Here is a 21,541-nt window from a genome sequence, read left to right on the forward strand (position 1 = left end):
ACAGTAAATAGATGAAACCCACTAGCATGAGTAGGAGTTGTTTGAGCCCTGTTGTGCCTACTCATTCATGCTTGTTTGTCATGCCTGCTACTGCTTAGAGTTGAGTCAGGTTTGATTCATCGGGGATGAATTGGAATGGTGATGAACATGTCCTACTGTGTGTGAGCTAAGTTTGTGAACACGATTTGGTAAAGGTAGCGGTGAGAGGCCATGTAGGAGTACATGGTGGGTTGTCTCATTGCAGCCGTCCTCAAGAACTGAGTTCTGTGTTTGTGATCTATGAACAGTTACTACCACACAATGGGCTCCAGGCGCTCCAAGCTCTCTCGACTTATTAATCAACTTGATCTCTGTCCAGGAGTTGCAACTAGTTTCTGGTGTTTGTAGTTAGTGTTAGTAGTCTACCAAGTGGCACCCGGTACAGGTGGGCTTGGGACAGACTAGGCACAGTGGCACGGTGTACCAAGTGGCACCCGGATGGTGGGCTTGGGAACCCTGCTCACATCGTTTGGGGCCGTGAGCGACACCCCGGCTGGATCTCCTTGCAGATGGAACCCGAATAGGCGATAAACCTGGACTAGAGACTTGTTGGTTAGTCAGGTTGTGGCCGACTCCCTCGCCAGGCTTCCGCTTAAAGGTTGCCGAGATACACGATGTGTACATGGTGGTAAGTGGCGAGAGCGTGTGTGAAGAAGTACACCCCTGCAGGGTTATCATTATCTATTCGAATAGCTGGATTCCTCGGATATGGAAACTTGGACCCCTTGCATAGTTCATAGACAAGTGAAAGTGGATACTCTAAAATGCGCAAGATAAGCGTGAGTGCTATGGATGGCGTTCTCGTGGGAAGACGGGAGCAGATCCATAGTGGTGTATTGGTATGGTGAATATGTGGACTCGTGTGCGCCACCTCAAAAGAGTTACTTGCAGTCATAGTTCAGGTTAGCCACTGAGTCAAAAGCTGGCTTGCTGCAGTTAAACCCCACCATCCCTTTTGTTGATAATGATGCATATGTAGCTAGTTCTGATGTAAGTCTTGCTGGGTACATTTGTACTCACATTTTCTTAATTTATGTTTTGCAGAGAAATGTCATTCTCACTAGTAGTTCCGCTTGGACTTCGACGTTTAGCTTGTTACCTCAGCTACGATCTTGTACCTTGGGAGGGTCTTGTAGATAGTCAGGCTTCTCAGCCTTTTTCATTTGTAGATGTCTGTACTCAGACAAGTTAAGCTTCCGCATGTGCTTGTTGCTTGGATGCTCTATATGTTGGGTCATGAGACCCTTGTTTGTAATATCTCGCTCCTCGGAGCCTAATGAATAAATACTTGAGTCGTAGAGTTATGTTGTGATGCCATGTTGTATTTACACGTGTCAAGCATATTTTGTGTATGATTGAAATGCTTGGTATGTGTGGGATCCGACAGCCTAGTTGTTTATCCTTGGTAGCCTCTCTTATGGGGAAATGTAGTCTTGTGCTTCCATGAGCCATAGTAGTCCGCTACAGCCCGGTTCACCGGGGTCCTGCTAGCCCAGCTCTACTCCTCAGGACACTTGACTGGCCGGCATGTGTTTCACTTCGTTCCTGTGTCTGTCCGTTCGAGGAAATGTCATGCGGTGACATCTGGAGTCCTGCCTAGCCTGCTACAGCCCGGGTTCCCGGAGTCCTGTTAGCCCTGTGCTACAGCCCGGATTCACACGCTGCTGACTGACATGCTCGATGTGATTCATGTATGCCTTTCCCCATAGGTTGGTGCCGCTTTGGGTTCACGACTAGCCATGTGGGCCCGGGTTCTCTATCATATGGATGCTAGCGACACTATCATATACGTGAGCCAAAAGGCGCAAACGGTCCCGGGCCATGGTAAGGCGACACCCCTTGGAATACCGTGCGTGAGGCCACAAAGTGATATGAGGTGTTACAGGCTAGATCGTGTTACTTAGAATCGGGGTCCTGACAGCTTTGGTATTAGAGCCTGACTGCTTGTAGGATTACCAAGCCAAACTGGTCGAAGTCGTGTCTAGAAATGCTTTAGTTATGTAAGGGAATTGATTGTGGAAGGGAACGTAAGGCTCTTTTTACTCCTTATCCTCATGACCTTCTGATCTGAGTCATCTTATGTTTTCTACGGGATTAAGAACTAGGCTTCTCTTCTATCTCTCAGGATGATGTGTTACTAAACCGTAGTTGCCTAGGATTGTTGAGTCTAAGCCTTAGTTCAGTTCTTATTACTTCCATATGTTGACCGTTGATCCCGGAACTTTGATATTGTGATGTTGAGTGGTTATGCCACCATTTTGCAGGATGTCTCAAATCTTTTTGAACATTTACAGCCGTTATGCTGTCTGAGTCATCCCAGGTTTCTAAATAGTCTGATGCATCTGCAAATCCCTTCCTCCCGTTCCCGATGTCCTTTTTGGGCCAGATTAGGCACACTAATCGGTGATTTGAGGTACTTTATTGCCTCGACATATATGTTGGAACTATTATTATGACCCTAGGTGTTTCAGAGGATCACCTAGTAATCTAGCTATGTTGTGTGTCCCAGTGTGATGATTCTGGCCATCATTCTCGAAAGCATCCCGTGATGCCATTTGGTAGTAGGTATTCTACTTCTGGGTTCTTGAACCCAAGATTCACTCTACTTACTTTACGTTGATAGTGTTTGCTAGTTCCTTAGGATATTAGTAACCTTTGCGATAGTCCTCTAGGTCCGTGGTATTTCCTTCTTCCAAATACCATGAACTACTTATGGCAGAAGTTCCTCGTTGAACCGAAAGATCACAAGCAGAGTGCTCTTGATGAGTTCTCGATTCTATGTTGTGACTCTGCCAGTTCTACCTTTCTGCATGGGTTATCCGGAAGAAATGTTGAGCTTTGCTCGACATACTAATCTATGCATCCACAACTCAGAAAGATATATGTTCCTTTGAGTTGTTCCTCTTTAGTTCTTTTCTGACCTTTGTCTATCAATTGATAGTCAAGAGTATGTGTGCATTCGTGTTATCGATGCCTATTATTCTTGTGGTCCGTCAAGCCATTCTATTCCAGAATGACTAGGAGAAACAAACTCCAGTACCTTATCCATATCTAGGATTGGGTCAAAGTAGTTGTATTCCGTGGATCAAAATGCCAACCCAGCTTTTGCTCTGTTCTACCTTGGAGTGTTACCATATTTATGTTAAGAATGTCATGAGAATTGCACCACCTCCTATGAATTCTTGACGCATTGATACTTATCGCCATCATTATTCATTCTTCGGTCCCGTGTTGCAGTAACCGGAATGACGACAAGTGAACCATGATGTGTGAAATCAATACTCCTAGCAACTGTGTTGCTTGGTAGTTACGGACATTATTATCACTCTTAGCGTGTTGGTTATAGAATCACTATTCTAGGATTGATCGTGCTACCTTGTCCTTATTTCTGGTGCACTATTTGATCTTGGAGTTAGGATGGAATTCCTTGCTTATTTGATCATATCGTCTTGCCCTGAAAAGCAAGATTGTTCTCGAGCTTAGTGACATATCGGTGGTTCGTGATTTTCCGAATATCTTCTCGGAGGAATCACCAGGCTGTCACCTGATCACTATGTTGAGTTCGTGATCAAGTTGGTTTCTTGTAGCCACCCTTTTCTCCAAGAATCTGTGTTGGATACCCCTGAGCTAGTTGGTTAAGCTTAACAACAACTTGGAGAGTTGGAAGATAAAAGCTTGTCCTACCACCCTCATCCCTAAGGGATATCTTGTATCTGTGTTGAAGAAAGATAATATCTTCATCGATTCATCCACATGATCAATTGTCGGTGCTATTGTCTTATCAATCCTTTGATTTGAGTGTGGGCTATCGTCAAATCAAATCAGAATCAACGATGTTCGTAATGTTGTCTTACTCATGGTTGATCCCTCGAGCATACACCATTACATCTTTTGGTCTGACCAATGCTATCACCGTGTTCACATGATGGTGGAAGTCTAGTGATATGGAAATTCTGATGATTTGTTGTTGAGCCCATCAGCAACATTTTGTCTCCCCCATGATTCATGTTGAAAATTACACTAGTGTTGGAAACTTTATAAGCATTGCCCTCTTGTCCTGTTCATGAAGCATATGTCCGGTTGAAAGATGTGACTTCCTCTAATTCATGTGCATCTGATGCAAGTTGCCGCCATGGATTCGAGAAAGCTTGTTTTTTGCTTCCTTTGGAGTCATCCCAAGTTAGTCATGCATGTGCGAAGTATTCTATGGTTTGATAGGCTCGCTACCTCCAGTCCATATGTGTCCCTAGCACACCAAGCCACTGATTGATATGTTCAAGGAGAAGAAGTTTCTTCTTAAGATCTAGACTTACGCAAGGACTTCGATATCCTCGTTGATGGTTCCCCCTGAACTCGGTAGTGTTTCATTATAAGACTACCAGGTGACCATGCTTGTCTAGGATAGCGTGTTCACATGCTTGTAGCAGAACCGGCTCATGTTTTGGAGCTTACTACCATAGTTCATTCCCCCGAGAGTCTCGCAACGTCATCTCGTCGATTTGTGTTGCAAACTTTCATTTTTCTTTCTAGACCAGATGAGTCTGGATTATCCTGACACCAACCAGATCTGAATCTCAGGCAGATATGATGGTTGGAACGTTTCTCAAGAACTATAATATTGGTCTCTCTGTAACCCGGTAAAGTGGATGTTGTGGCCAACACACCCAACTGGAAGACTTGTTGTTGTAGTATCTTGATTGAGAAAGTTGGCCACCTTCCCATAAGGATCTCGTAGAATTTATTCCAATAGTTGTTCCTTATGGATTTTTGTGTTCCCGAAGTCCGACCTTTTACTTGATGTTCTATATATCAAACCATATCTATGAATGGATTACGCTAGCACATCAAGGAAACATTTGAAGCGGAGTACTAGATGTCTCTCGGTCGATCATCCAGGTTTTGTCTCCTTGGCATTGCTAAGGTAAAATCTAAGAAGGTGTTGTCTTCCTTTGCATCTGCATCGTCCTTCACTATTCATCATGGTAGTAAGATGTGTTGCCAGGATCCTCGACTTGGATGTTGGTAGAACCTTGATGAATATGGAAATGCTCAAGTTCTTGAGAGCACGCGCAAGCAAAATCATCCCTTACATTGTCTTCAACAAGGTAGTTCACATCATCCATTCTAGCCCGAGTGTGTCGCTCTCCCGAACTCCGTCAAATGATCGATTGTGATTGCCTTAGGCTGGTATAAAGAGCTTCAATGATCTTTGTATCAAAAGTAATTCTTTTTGCCACCTAAGGGAATAGCTCTACGAGTCACCTTCCCTAAGGTGCCCCGCTATGGAAGCATGGCAGCTAACCCCCCGCTACGTCGTGACCGGGCGTGGGATTGTTGCCTACCATATTTAACCCTTGTCATCAGTTTGTTTCCATTGCTTATGATGGGTGTTTTGCGTCTCAACTCGAGAGATATTGTTATGTCTCATTCCATTAGTTGATCGTCAGTTGTTCGATCTTCTAGAAGATCGATTCCTATAGAGTCTCTTTCTGTCATCGTCGTCCTGGATGAAGATCTCGAAAGCGAAGACGTCAAGATCAATATGAAGTATGGGTCATGAAGATTGTATCAGCTTTGTGTTCCCTTTATCTCCTTACCTCACGTCTTGAAGCTCGGGGCGAGATTCTTGTTTAGTGGGGGTGAGTTGTCACAACCCTAGTTCTGGTCATGCCTAGTGCTAGCATCTGGTGTTGCATCATGTTTAAATTTTATCTAAATTTGAAATAGGGGTGATCAATCCCTAGCACCAAAAGAACTCAACTAGGTTCAACTTAAAAACATTTTCAATGAACCCAAAGTGCCTCAAGAAAAGTTCATGATTTTTGATTAAGGTAGAAACCTCTACCAAAAATGATGAATATATTTCTAGGACGTTTTTGGATTTTTGAATTCACTCATATTGTATTTAACTTGGGGTTATAAATTCCTATAAATACTTCTATAACTCCAATCATTCTAAAAAATATTGTGGGGCTTTGGGCTAGTCCATATTGCATCCACAAATAATTTCAGAGGCAACAAAAATGGTTTATTTTTATTACTAAATCAAAACAGAGAAAAATAAATAGAAAACAGAAAGAAAAATAGGAAGAGAGAGAAGGACTTACCTGGCAGAAGCTTACCTGGCGCCCACCAACAGGCCCAGTACTGTAGCTGGCGGCCCATCCCACCACCGCTGCCCCCTATCGTCTTCCTCCTTGGACAGAAGGATAGGGTTGCATGCTCGCCGCCTCCTGGCCACGCGCAGGCCACCTCCACCCTGCCTGCTTCACTCCCCCGACGCCCTGAACACGCCACGCAACCCCTGGTCACTTCCCCCCTCTCTCCCGTGTCTCTCCCTCGTCTGCCCCTCTCTCCCGAGCACCACCGAGCGGAGCTCATCGCCACCGCTCACCGTTGCCGCACCCAGAGCCTCCCCCTCGACCCCTCGACATGCCAAGTAGCTTGGTTACCTTGTCCTCGACCTCCTCGCCAAGCCAAGCGACGCTGGACGCCGCAGGACGCCCTCACCACCGTCTTCTTCAACCTCGGGCCACCGAGATCGCCGGCGACCGTGCGCCTGCTCCGACGCTTCCCCGAGCTCGCTGAGGCCACCGAACGAACCGCTGTGAGCTCCTGCGTGGAACCCTCCTTCCTCCCCTTCGGTTTCGAGCCGTAGACATTGCCCCCTTGACGACCATAGCCGCTGCCGCTTGAGCTCATCGTCGGCGCAGCTCCGGTGACCAAATGGTCACCCCGGCGAGTCCAACTTGCTCCCCGCAATGCGTAGTGCCCCGCTAGACCTTCGCCTCGCTCGCTAGCACACCGCAGCGCTAACCCGCACCAGCCCCGAACTCCGGCAGCCGCCGCGGGTTCCACTCCGGCGAACTTCGGCCACCCCCGCACCTCCCGTTGGTCTCCCTAGATGCGCACGGGCACGGGCTATCCTCTGGTGCCCCTGGCGCGTCGATTCGTCGCCTCTGGTGAGTTCCGAGCAAACTCCGCCGCGGTTCGAGGTCATCGCCGGCGAGACTCCGGCGATAGTTACTGGTAATCACTCACTAATTGACCTCCTGACCCACTTACATGTGGGCCCAGTGCCTAAATTAATTAGTTTAACTCTCTGTTAGATTAGCACTAATTTCAGTGGGCCCCGCTTGTCAACTTTGACTTGGCCACGTCAGCTTTGACCGGGTCCCACATGTCAGCCGCTGTAGCTGACCATGTGTCACTGACTATTGGGCCCTACTGGTCAGGTTTGACCTGGAGGCGCCCAGTTGACCAGCTGACGTAACAGTGACGCAATGCTGACGGAGTTAACATTTTCTGGATTTAAAATAATTCAGAAAATTGCAGAAAATATCCAAAACTTCAAAAATTCATAGTAATTCAACCGTAACTCCAAATCAAGCAAATTATATATGAAAAATGATCAGAAAAATCTAATCTATCCATCTGTACTGTTTTCATGCATGTTTGAGCAAGTTAACCTCACTATTTAGGATGAAACATGATTAGCACAAATTTGATAATAGATTTGGAGTTGGAATTTGATCTAGCTTTGAATTCCACTTCAACCAAAATGACTTCCTGTTGCATTAGTCCAAATCACATCACATTGCCATGTCATGATCATGCATCATATTGTGGCATTGCATTGAGTGTGTTCTTTCTCAGTTGCCGGTGGTTGTTCCCCCTCGGTAGACGTATGTTCTGACGATGAGTTCGATGACACCGATGAAGAGTTATAATATCTTCAGAAGTGCCAGGCAAGCAAAAACCCCTTGTTCATTCCGATACAATCCCACTCTCTCTCGCTCTTGCTCTCTTTTACTACATTAGGACAACAACGATTCAACTATCACATGCTGCGGTAGCTGAACCCCTTTCCTCTGTATGACTAATCATTAACACAGTAAATAGATGAAACCCACTAACATGAGTAGAAGTTGTTTGAGCCCTGATGTGCCTACTCATTCATGCTTGTTTGTCATGCCTGCTACTGCTTAGAGTTGAGTCAGGTATGATTCATCGAGGATGAATTGGAATGGTGATGAACATGTCCTACTGTGTGTGAGCTAAGTGTGTGAACACGATTTGGTAAAGGTAGCGGTGAGAGGCCATGTAGGAGTACATGGTGGGTTGTCTCATTGCAGCCGTCCTCAAGAACTGAGTTCTGTGTTTGTGATCTATGAACAGTTACTACCACACAATGGGCTCCAGGCGCTCCAAGCTCTCTCGACTTATTAATCAACTTGATCTCTGTCCAGGAGTTGCAACTAGTTTCTGGTGTTTGTAGTTAGTGTTAGTAGTCTACCAAGTGGCACCCGGTACAGGTGGGCTTGGGACAGACTAGGCACAGTGGCACGGTGTACCAAGTGGCACCCGGATGGTGGGCTTGGGAACCCTGCTCACATCGTTTGGGGCCGTGAGCGACACCCCGGCTGGATCTCCTTGCAGATGGAACCCGAATAGGCGATAAACCTGGACTAGAGACTTGTTGGTTAGTCAGGTTGTGGCCGACTCCCTCGCCAGGCTTCCGCTTGAAGGTTGCCGAGATACACGATGTGTACATGGTGGTAAGTGGCGAGAGCGTGTGTGAAGAAGTACACCCCTGCAGGGTTATCATTATCTATTCGAATAGCTGGATTCCTCGGATATGGAAACTTGGACCCCTTGCATAGTTCATAGACAAGTGAAAGTGGATACTCTAAAATGCGCAAGATAAGCGTGAGTGCTATGGATGGCGTTCTCGTGGGAAGACGGGAGAAGATCCATAGTGGTGTATTGGTATGGTGAATATGTGGACTCGTGTGCGCCACCTCAAAAGAGTTACTTGCAGTCATAGTTCAGGTTAGCCACTGAGTTAAAAGCTGGCTTGCTGCAGTTAAACCCCACCATCCCTTTTGTTGATAATGATGCATATGTAGCTAGTTCTGATGTAAGTCTTGCTGGGTACATTTGTACTCACATTTGCTTAATTTATGTTTTGCAGAGAAATGTCATTCTCACTAGTAGTTCCGCTTGGACTTCGACGTTTAGCTTGTTACCTCAGCTACGATCTTGTACCTTGGGAGGGTCTTGTAGATAGTCAGGCTTCTCAGCCTTTTTCATTTGTAGATGTCTGTACTCAGACAAGTTAAGCTTCCGCATGTGCTTGTTGCTTGTATGCTCTGTATGTTGGGTCATGAGACCCATGTTTGTAATATCTCGCTCCTTGGAGCCTAATGAATAAATACTTGAGTCGTAGAGTTATGTTGTGATGCCATGTTGTATTTACGCATATCGAGCATATTGTGTGTATGATTGAAATGCTTGGTATGTGTGGGATCCGACACCCTAGTTGTTTATCCTTGGTAGCCTCTCTTATGGGGAAATGTAGTATTGTGCTTCCATGAGCCATAGTAGTCTGCTACAGCCCGGTTCACCGGAGTCCTGCTAGCCCAGCACTACTGCTCAGGAGACTTGACTGGCCGACATGTGTTTCACTTCGTTCCTGTGTCTGTCCCTTCGGGGAAATATAACGCGCTGATATCCGGAGTCCTGCCTAGCCTGCTACAGCCCGGGTTCCCAGAGTCCTGTTAGCCCAGTGCTACAGCCCGGATTCACACGCTGCTGACCGACATGCTCGATGTGATTCATATATGCCTGTCCCCATAGGTTGGTGCCGCTTTGGGTTCACGACTAGCCATGTCGGCCCGGGTTCTCTGTCATATGGATGCTAGCGACACTATCATATACGTGAGCCAAAAGCCGCAAACGGTCCCGGGCCATGGTAAGGCGACACCCGTGGGAATACCGTCTGTGAGGCCGCAAAGTGATATGAGGTGTTACAGGCAAGATCGGTGTGACTTAGAATCGAGGTCCTGACAGTCCTGCACCCAGCCCATCGATGGTCCATCATCGTCTGCTCCACCGGCATCTTCATCTTCATGATCATGCCCTTCGTCTGCTCCGGCAACTTCCTCATCATCATGTCCGGCATCTTCTACATGATGACTGTGTACATCATCACCGTCGTGATCATGTCCTGGAGATTCTTCGTCTTCTCGCCCGTCCGAGCCGCAGTGGTTGTCTTGCTGCCCTTCCTCATTTCTTGCCCGGCCCCCATGGACGACTTCATAGTCATCTTCATCACCTTGCCACCGATAGCCATCCATGAAACACGCAAGAGCAGGTGGTCCCGCACCTGCCCGGAATCCGGGTCCGCAATAAGGCTATTCAGCTTGCATCTTCGACACGGACATCTTATCTCCGTCTCGTTCTTTTGAAGCATCTCGGCCTTCGCAGAGCTCAAAAACCTATTCACGATGCCTTCAGTCATCGTGCGAACCATGGTCACCTGCGGGGTAGAGCAAAATGATATTTTAGAACCAAGAAATTTTTTTGCATGACTTTCCCTAAAAATAGGACCAAAAAGAATGCATAATGCCAAAATTCTCGCCGAAACGGAAATGAATCAACATTCCGGCAAAATATTGGCAACTATTGCATTTCAAATACCGGTACCTGCAAATGCAACACCACAAACATATGCAACACCACAAACATACATAGATCTAGCTAGGCCACAAAAAGTGAATGTGCACGTTGTTGGAGGGAGCTAGGGAGAAAAAAAGTAGATCTACAACATGAAGATAGCTTTCCCCTTACTTACCTATCAAAAAAAGTTAATTTCACCACTTAATTTTCATGAATCTATGGTGCAAATGAGGTGAGGAGGAGGAGGAGGCAGCCGACAAGCTTGGAGAAGGAGGTGGAGGGAATGAAGTGGGGAAAGTGAGTGTGTAGTTGTGGCTGTCCAAAATATCTAGCTGGTCCCAGGTTACTAATGGTGCACCACCCAGCCATGCGCCATTAGTAACCCAACATACTAATGGCGCACCTGCTGGCCGTGCGCCATTAGTAGTTTTGCAAATATATATATATACACTAATGGCGCACCATGGCATAGTGCGCCATTACTAGTTTAAACTAGTAATGGCGCACTGTGCCACGGTGCGCCATTAGTAGTTTTGCAAAAAAGAGAGTAAAAAATACAGTAGTGGCGCACCCTATGGCTGGTGCGCCATTACTAGTTAGAACTAGTAATGGCGCACTTTGCCCGGATGCGCCATTAGTATGTTTGGAAAAATGAAAAAAAATTGTTACTAGTGGCGCACCTTGTGTCTGGTGCGCCATTAGTGTCTTCCACACTAATGGTGCATTGGCACATGGTGTGCCATTAGTATATAGTAGTGGCGCACCACTTCTCTGGTGCGCCATTAGTGTCAATTTCATCTATAGCCATTTTCCTAGTAGTGTTATGCATAGAGATTTGACCGTTTGAGGTCGGATCGCTACAAAATATGTAGCCCATGGTTGTTTGGGCCTAGTTTTAAAAAATAGGTTATTGCATCCACTAGCAAACCACGAAAAAAGATCTACATTGACTGCAAGCAAACAAATAAACAAGACAACAAGGAAATAAATAAGCAAGCAACTTACGCTAGGCTATCACGGCTATTACACATATTACATCCACTGGGCATCAAAGTTAGCCACCAGTGCAAATATAGGGAACAAAGAAGCATATCATATACACTGGTTGTCAAAGTTGGCGAACAATGCAAATAAATGCCGTAGCAAAACAAGTCTAGAACTGAAACCACTTCAGAAGAGCTCAAGAAACAATATCCTGGGTACCCATAATGCTGGCAAGATGCTTAGCAAGCTTATTAACTTTCTCTTGTTTGGCGCTTAAATCCTCCAGCGCTTGCTGTTGCACCAGAAAGTATGCATCTGAATTCTGCAGGGACTTCCTCAGTCCTTCAGCTTCCTGTCGCAGCACATCTGATCGATGTCTTTCAACTTGAAGTTGAGACTGAAGAAGACGAATTGATTCAGGCAGCGAGTTTGAAGAGCTTGTGCCAACAGTAGTGGCCAGTAACTCGAACACTACATCAAGACATGACTTTTGGGTTCTCTCACTGTCGTCAAGATAGTTTTTATCAGCTTTCTTGGAGATCGACAGGGATGTCTCACTATCTTGAACCTTATCTGCATTAATTCCTTTACCATTGCATAATGGGGTACTGTTCTCCAATATTTTGTCTACATTCTAAAAGAGAAACAAGCAGACACATCATAGGTTTACCATGTTGTATACGAAACTCATTTTGGTAAATTAGTTCAGTAGTAAAGTGGACATGATAACATCATGAAACAAACATATATCTATGTACCATGGTCACTTTATGGTCTATATCATTCTAGTTTTTGTTGCCAAATCAAGATAGAGACACAATTCAAATAATATTTGTTCAAGACAAAGCAAAATAGACAGAATATAAGTGTGGGAAACTATAGAGCAAAAACAACACTTTTAATGTGCATGACATGAGAACATAACTGTTTATTCAATTGGAATTGAAATCAACATAGAGCAATTTACAACAGCAAGCCGGTTAAAGAAACGGGTTTAAAACATACTTGTCGCGCCATTGGAGTTTCAATTCCATCCTTCAAATTTGAAAATAGTTGGTATGAGTAAATACAGTGATGTAAGAGCAAAGGAGTATGAACCATATCTACAGAACCTGACCTGAGAACAATTCTTCTTCTGCTTTAAGTGTTGAGTTGCGATTAGGAGTGGTGGTCCTTGTGCTTTGGGCACTGTAGTTCCCTTACTAATTGCTCGTGTTTGGGTGCTCTATGGTGGAGACGATGTTGTGTCAACTGGAAATGGGTTACTATCTGCTGGGGTTGGGGTTAGAAGGGGTGTAGCTGGTTCTCTGTCCAATTGGGTAGGGGTACAATCTGCGAGAGTCTGGGTTATGTGTGGTGGGGATGGTTCTTGGGCAAGTACGACCATGGTTCTATCTGCATCAACTGGTAGCACTATCTTTTCTGAAGACCGTGTTGTTACTCCCTTAGATACTGCCATCACCCTCTCCAATTCAAATGGCTGATAAACAAGAAAACTAATTGAATGTACAGACATTGTATGATAGACATGTGGAATGGATAGTGGGGAATAAAAGAGGGCATGAAATAATTCACATTTATGTTGTCTAACCAAACATGATAGCATGACATGATTTCACATATATGATGGCTAACTAAACATGATAGCATGACACAATTTCACATTATGATGGCTAACTAAAAAAGGTGGAAAGACATAGTTCAAAATATGATGACTATGTAAACAGGATGACATGATATAACTATATAATGTGTTTATTAAATAGGTTGGCATGCCATAATTCACATACATGCCGCCTATGGAAACATGATAGCATGATATAATTCACAGATAGAATAACATAATTCAAAATATGATGACTATAAACACTAAACATGATGAGATGATATAACTATATGATGTCTTTATTAAATGGGTTGCCATGACATAATTCAGATAGATGTTGTGTATGTAAACATGATGGCATGATATAATTCAAATATATGATTTATATAGTAATCAAGTAAGCAGATGGAATTCCATATATGATGTAAAAACTAAGCAATGCAAGACAACATGCATGACATGGGTAATATAACCCTGCCAAGTTTGAGCATAGACCTCAGGGGGAAAATAAGACTGGTCATCAGTCTCTGAATCCTCCTCTGAGGAGCTCTCTGTAAACTAGCAAGATGTCTGCTTCACCAGGTAGCATTGTCTGCTCTAAATACCTTGTTTTCACTCCAGATACTTCCATCACCGCTTCAAATGGTTGATGCACAGGAAGAGTAGTTGAATATACAAACATTGTCGACAAATGGAACACATAATAAAAAAATGATAGCATGATATAATTCACATACATGATGATTGGCTAAACAGCATGGCATTGCATAATTCACATATATAATGCCTTTGCAACAAGATATCATTGCATAATTCACATATATAATGTCTTGCAACAAGATGGCAATGCATAATTCACATATATGGTAATTAGACACTAAACATGTGGCATTCACACAAAGCATGTCTAAACTAATCAAATGACATAGAAATGCAAGACACCATATGCATGATATGAGCAACATAACCCTGCCAAGTTAGAGCATACACCTCGGGGGGGGGGGGATAGGACTGTTCATCTGTCTCTGAATCCTCCTCTGAGGAGCTATCCGTAACCAGCGAGATATGCGCTTCATCAGATATCATAGTCTGCTCTAAATACCTTGTTTTCACTCCAGAATTTTGCATCACCGTGTCAAATGGCTGATGCACATGAAGAGTAGTTGAATGTACTAACATTGTTGACAAATGTAATACGTAACGAAAAAAAGATGGCCTGATATAATTCACATTTAAGATGACTGACTAAATTAGAGCGAAGACCTCCGGGGGTAAATAGGAGTGGTCTTCTCCTTCTGAATCCCCCTCAGAGCAGATATCTTCCTCTCGATTACAATCCGAAAATGGGTGGAGGGGGGCTACCTTTGCGCCTACCATGGAGCAACGTCTGCATGAAATTTTATTGCCACGCAAGGCTCGTTTCTTTTTCTCTACATGTTCAGTTCCATTGTGTACAATAACTGACATGCATAGGAATAAAACATAGTGAGATTATGTAAGGAGTGCATGCAGAAATCCAGAGTGATGGTAGAAACCTGTGGATAGACCCAAAACCAAAGATAGCAGGCAGATAATGTCTTCAGTTAAAAAATACAGATAATGGCTTCTTTACTATTTGTTTCCCACCCAACATGAAACTCATAGTAGACACCATATATTAACCAGATAGTAGATAGATACTATTGATTGCGGCCCCGATATGTACCCCACAACCATTTAAAAACTCAAGTTTGACCATTAGTTTGGAGCTGACTCAGAGTCTAATCGGTGAACAGGATGATAAGGTAGCATGTAATATTAAGCGATGCATAACGTAAGCAGTCACGAAAGAGTGTGACCTCTCTTGCGGACCCGTGTAGTCCTCGAGGTCATCTGCTCGGTTGATGATGGTAATGCAGTTGTGATGGCTGCCCGCGGTGGGGAAGAAGATCTGAGGCGGCGAAAGACAGTCTGGAGGCCGGATCCCTGCTGTGCTGGACCCTTCTGTCGTTGGAGCAGCTGAGCTGGGGTGGACGGCGGCGCAGCAGGAGCGGGACAACCACACAAGGTTTTCTTTGACAACTATGTGTAAGAGAAGTAATTCTGTAAGGGCTCGTTTGAATTGGAGGATTCTAACAACGCAGAGATATGAAATACACAGTAATAGGTTAGGAATGCATGTGCAAAATAGAGAATTTAAAAACACAGGATTTCTGCCAATCTGGGTGTTTGGTTCACAAGAATTGGAAGATCACGGGATGCAAAGAAGCGTGGTGAGATTAAGTCAAACCACAAGAAAATGTACAGTTATAATGCTATTATGCTACTATCTCTTAGTCTTGTCCTTCATGAATAGGAATTTGAAAAGGAGGACAAGTGGATATTAAAATTCCTACGGTTTTTCTTTCAAAGAGACACTAAAGGAACAAATCCTATAGTTTTCCTTTGCTCCATTCCTTTGAACCAAGTGCATAAATAGTAGTACCATAGGAAAGTTTCCAATTCCTATGTTTTTCCTTCACTTTTCCTTTCAAGCACTAGTGATTCTAGTAGGCAGGCTTGAGCAAGGAAAATCCTACACTCAAAAAATGTTTTTGTGCTACTTTTACTACTTTGGACCCAGGCCACTGCCCTACTAGCTCAACTCTCAGGCCCATCAAGAAATGCACAACTCAAACGCGTGGCGTTCAAGAGAGTCCATCACGGATAGCTAAGTTGCCTGGTACCTCACTACTTGTCATATAGTAGGAGAAACTAATCATATTTCACGTTACCACATGTGCTCAGTGGACAATATATATAACATGTAGAGTAAAAAAGAGATGCAACAAGTGTACAACCTCTTTGGCGAAGCCATGTCGATCTCAGCGTGATTGGGCTGCTCGGTGAGGATGATTCGGCTGACTTGGCTGTCGGAGGAGGGGAAGAACATCTTAGGCATCTTGAGATGGAGCACGGGGTACTGCTCTGCTGTGATGGAGGGTTTCGTCATTGGAGCAGCTCCGGTGAGTTGTACGACGACGAGGATGAAGCAAGACAAGAGAGACAATGTTAACCTGAGTGGAATTGTAATAGCATCTCCAATAGATGACGTAAAAATACATAACCACAAAGTGCTAGATGTAAAATACATCAGCCGCTCATCTCTGAACTTAACTATCGAAACTGAATTTAACTTTCGAAACTGAACTTAACTGTCGAAACTGAATTTTGCTGTCAAAACTGAATTTTACTATCGAAACTGAATGCACTAGTAGCAGAAAAGCAGTAGCAGCAATGCGTGCGAGAGCCGGGGCAGCTGGTCCTGTAGCAGCATCAGTTGACTAACACCACCGGCCAAACCGCCGCCCCCCGCCGCCCGTGGCCGGCGGTGCGCCGCCCCGCCCGCCCTGAAATCACTCCCCACCACTGGTCTGCCGCCGCCCAGCCATCCCTCTAGGCCCCGCGTGCCCAGCTTTTTCTCAGGCAATCCCCACGCCACCGCCCCACTACCGCCGGCGACCACCGCCCCCACCCTGAACCCTAAGATAGATAGTGGGGTACCTCTCCGGCGAGCCCCCCTCCCCGCTGCGGTTGGTTCTTCCTTAACTCCGATGAGCCACCCCCACCCCCTGAATATCGACTGACCCAAAAGTCGATTCAGTCGACTGTAGTGTAGCCAAATTGGAGCAGCATCGCAAGCAAGAGCAAGAGCGAGAGCAGCAATGCGAGAAAGAGCAAGAGCAGACCAGGCAGGGGACCAAGAGCAGGAGCAGAGCAGTAGCGCGAGCGAGAGCTAAAGCAGCAACTCCTACTGATGTGGACGTCGCCGCCGAGGGAGCGACACCATGGAGGAAGTGGCCGGCGACGCTGCCGTGGATGGAGCCGCGCCATGTCGGCTCAGGACCAAGCGACGATAGCACCGTGAGATCGAATCAAGAAGAAAATGCGGCGATTAGTGTACAACCTCTTTGGTGGTGCCGATTAGGCCTTAGCTTCATCCGAGGAAACGGTGATGATGCTGCTCTTCCGGTGGTGCAGATGAAGACGGCGGTGTGGGAATGGAGGTGGCGCGAAAGATGAGGGGAACGTCGAGGCAGCATCTTGGAGGTGGAGGACGGGGTGGCTGAACCCGCAGGACGACGAGATCGACGATGGATCCTCATCTGGTACGGTGGATGAGGGACGTCGAGGTGTTGCTGTGGGTGATGTCATCGGGGAAGAGGCTCCCGCTGAGTGGAGGACGGAGGAGCATGTGAGGCTTCGCAGGTTTTCACGACCTCGGTGTACGAATGGGTGGGCTGATGTGATGGAAGTGGGGAACCATGGCTTAGGGACACGCTTGTCCGAATGTGGTGTAAGTTACAGAAGTACCCCCACCGATTTGTGCTAGGCGGCTCTTTCGGTTCAGGGGTATCACGGGCATTTCACGTGTCGGGATTTCGAAGGAGGTGGGAGTTTTCGCGCGTGCTATAATTTTGGGATAGCAAGGCGCGGCTTGAGATGGAGGGAGTTTTCGGAGCACAACAAGACAAAGAAGTGTCTTAAATATTTCAGGGTAATAAGACACGGGTTGAAATTTCCGGACAAGCCTAACGTGTATTGTACCAAATCATTTCGCACTTCCGTCGATGAAAAAACAAAAATAAATCAATTCGCACCACACAAGAGAGTCTAGTCTCGTGTACTGTACCAAATGAATTCGCACTACAAATGTCATTCAAAACTTTGAATTCATGTTATGTTCAATTAAAATATTTCGCTACGTGTATAATGCATGCAACCGACTGCTCAAATGAACGTTTTAGTGCATTCCAAACGTATATACTACCGCTTAAATATGAACTAAATTTGAATTTGTTTATCTATTTGAATAAGATCTGCAATAATGATTGTTGTGAAGTCAAACCATTTGAATTCGTTTCTCTATTTGAATAAGATCTGCAATAATGATTGTTGTGAAGTTAGACAATTTGAATTTGTTTCTCTATTTTAATAAGATTAAAATCATCATTATTGTCAAGTTAAACCATCATTTGTGTATTATCTTCACAGCACACCACATGATTACTGTCGAGTTAGATATGAACTATGTGTACTATATGAACTCGAACTCGATTGTTTGAATCCACTTTATGTTGATTTCAAATCATAGTACATTTCAAGCTCTAGCTAGATCCTCATAATCTAAACCATGTCTCATATGTATAATGTGTTTATCACATAATGTATGGTGCCCCGCCCCCTACTCGTACAAGTATTTAGATGTGGGATGCAAACGCCACACATTACCACAAATTCAAATAAAATATGAGATAGTTCGATATATAATATTGTTCCGATTGTTCGATATTTAGTTGTAAGCTGCAAACACAACACATTATCACAAATTCAAACAAAATGTGAGATTGTTCGATGTATAGTATGGTTTAGATTGTTCGACATTTAGCTGTGAGTTGCAAACGCCATGCATTATCATGTTAGGGTATAACATGTGCAAAACCACAGCACGCGTATCACCGCTATATTCATGCATGCATATGTTTATAACACTATGATATCCTATTCAAATATATGAATCCACTTTCATATCAAATTATCATATTTGTTAGTCTCTTACACCCACACAATCCTCTAACCTTTGTAGCTAGCACTAACTTTCACTCATGAGTGCACACGCCCCCCCTCCCTCAGCATTCTATCCATCACGCACATTCTTTTTTTTCTTTCTTTAGGTCGTTCTCCCATAGTCTCCACAACTCCTTCCCGACACACACCGATCGATAAACCTCTCCATCGATGTCTGCCTACAACATACACACGCACCTTCCATCTCCTCATTTCTGTGTCCATGCCTCGTGTCTCTCATACGGTCCCACACACATGTAAACTCTCGCCCCTCTTTTCATCAATCTCACAATCGCACCCTCCTCCCCCTATCTAGTTAGTAGCTCGGCATCTCGCACCACCTCCTAGATCCATTCTCTCTGTCTATCCGTCTCCCTGGGCCTTATTTGCCTCTAACAAATGGATGTACATCGACCGATCTCCCGCTATACATATAGCTAGCTAGGTCCTTATAACTCGTTTTTCCCCACGCGTCGACCGATCTCCCGATATACCTCATTAGTTATGTCTCTCCCTTCCCCCGACAAACAACAATGGATCTACCGATCTAGTTAGGTTTGGTTACCAAACACATGGTTCCCCTTCATCATCCATGCATGCGTCCCGACACATCTATCACGCACAGGCACACACAGAAACACATCCACACTCTTATTGATAATATTGCAGTTCTACCCTTAGTTTCTCTAGTAGGTCTCTCCCACCATCTTCGAGAAGCAACTCCATCACCCATCCAGCACTCTACCTCTCTCCCTCCCCTCTCTCTCTATCTGTCCCAACCTATTTCCCGTCCTTCAGTTATGTATGGATGTCGACTGATGTCCCTCAAGACATAGCTGGGTCTCTCCTTCTCAACACATATATGAGTCGTTCTACCTCTCTAGTTAGGCCTCTGCCTCCCCTCTCCTCCCCCATCACACACCGATACATCGATCACTCTAGTCATGTCTCCCTGCCACACACAAACTTTCCATGTTCCCTCTGACGTTCCGATAGGTCAGTCGCCCTATATCTTTGACTTGCACACACACAATTTCGATGGCTCTCTTCATCGATCTCGCACCCACCAACTTGATCCTCTCTTCGACTCTATTAATATCTATGACCCCTCCATCTCTTCTCGTAGATCGCCCCCTCTATATATGACATCGATAGGCCTCTATTTCACACACATTGCATGTGTCAAATTTTTGTTTGAGATTTCATCGACACATATTCCCACAAATACATTCATGAAATCACCCCCCAAACAAAAAAACACTCACGAACGCACACGCCATCTCTCTAGGTTTGTATCTCTCTCACACACACCCACGTATGTGGGGGACGTGCATGAAGAGAACAGGTGCACGCATGGCGCATGTACTCTCGTCTCTTTCCCAGCCACACCCGCGTGGGTGCACGGTGGAGCTCATTTCTGTACGAAAAGGCAGACCACATGGTAATTTGACACATGTACTGGTTGTCGACTTGATGGAGGATCGTCTACCATGGGTGAACAAACAAATTGTGACTTGACGCGTTATGTTAAAAAGGGGCAAACCATGTGGGGCCTACCTTAGAGGCAATGCTCTATACACTCGGGATGCTCTGTGCGTATTACTTTTGATGTGTCCCATCAACACACAGAACGAGGAGAAGCTTTCTTATTACACCGTCTCCCTCGCCCACGGGCATGGTGGCTCACAGGACGAGGTGAAGCTTGCTTACTATGTCTTACGGCCGCTCCCTCGCCCACGCACGCGGTGGCTCGCAGGACGAGGAGAAAATTTTACTACTCCCTCCGTTTACTCCTCATCCCTGCCTTGGTTAGAGAGATTATTATATTGTTTGGAATATATGTCATTTAGTAGATATCAATATGAACTACTAGTACATACTCCAAACACTGATGTATATAGACGTATTTTAGAGTGTAGATTCACTCATTTTGCTCCGTATGTAGTCAATATTGAAACAGACGTAATAGTACGCACTATCCCTCGCCCACGTGGTGGATGTGCAGAAATTCATTCAGTTTCATATAGCTAGAATGATATATACTATAGTACCATTATTGTTTGACTTCCCGAAGAGACGAAGATCCAATCACAAGGTTAATATTTTGGAGATGCCAACCGCAAGGTTTATAGGAGAACGAGTAGTAGTAGTAGTACTAGTAGTGCGTACCAGTGGTACGTACTATACGAGGAAGAAGGCAACAAGATGTATGTTTTGCATGACAGCCTCTTCTTACAGGACGTGCTAGACCTAGTGGACCTCATTGTTGCAATGGGACTACTCCCTATCATAGATGGCACGATTCAGAGTGGTGGGCAGCGGGCATAATTCGGAGCTGCTTAGGCTAGTCATAGTGGGAGTAACTTATGTAGTAACATGACACATCCCAAGACAAATTTGCTTATGTGGCATGGAGTCAATGAGGGAAGAGATGCTTGTGGTAACATAATATGTTACTGTAACATAACACACCCTAAGGTAAAATGAGTCTATGTCTCAATTAATGAAGGTTTGTATGTTAACATCTATATGTTACTACCCATTATGTTACAAAAGCATGTTACTAGTCTAAGTTACTCCCCACTATGACCAAGCTTAGTCTTAAACCCCATGAAGAAGTCCCATCGAAAGGAATAGCCATCCTCTACACGTGCTCCTATGTAAAATGAGTAAATGAGACAAAAAGAGAAAGAGACAAAGTAAAAAATCACCAGCCTTAGATCCAGATCTATTGTATCAGTGAATGATATTTCTACGCCGTGATTGACATGGCTATATTATTAACCATGCTACGAAGGTAGAAGCGGATTTTTGTTTATTCGCAGAGGTAGCAGCGGATGGATATTCAACAAGGAGTGAAATGAT

Source organism: Triticum urartu, chromosome 2A, assembly GCF_056163025.1.
Source record: "Triticum urartu cultivar PI428250 chromosome 2A, HENAU_Tu73, whole genome shotgun sequence".
In the NCBI taxonomy this organism is placed as follows: Eukaryota; Viridiplantae; Streptophyta; class Magnoliopsida; order Poales; family Poaceae; genus Triticum; species Triticum urartu.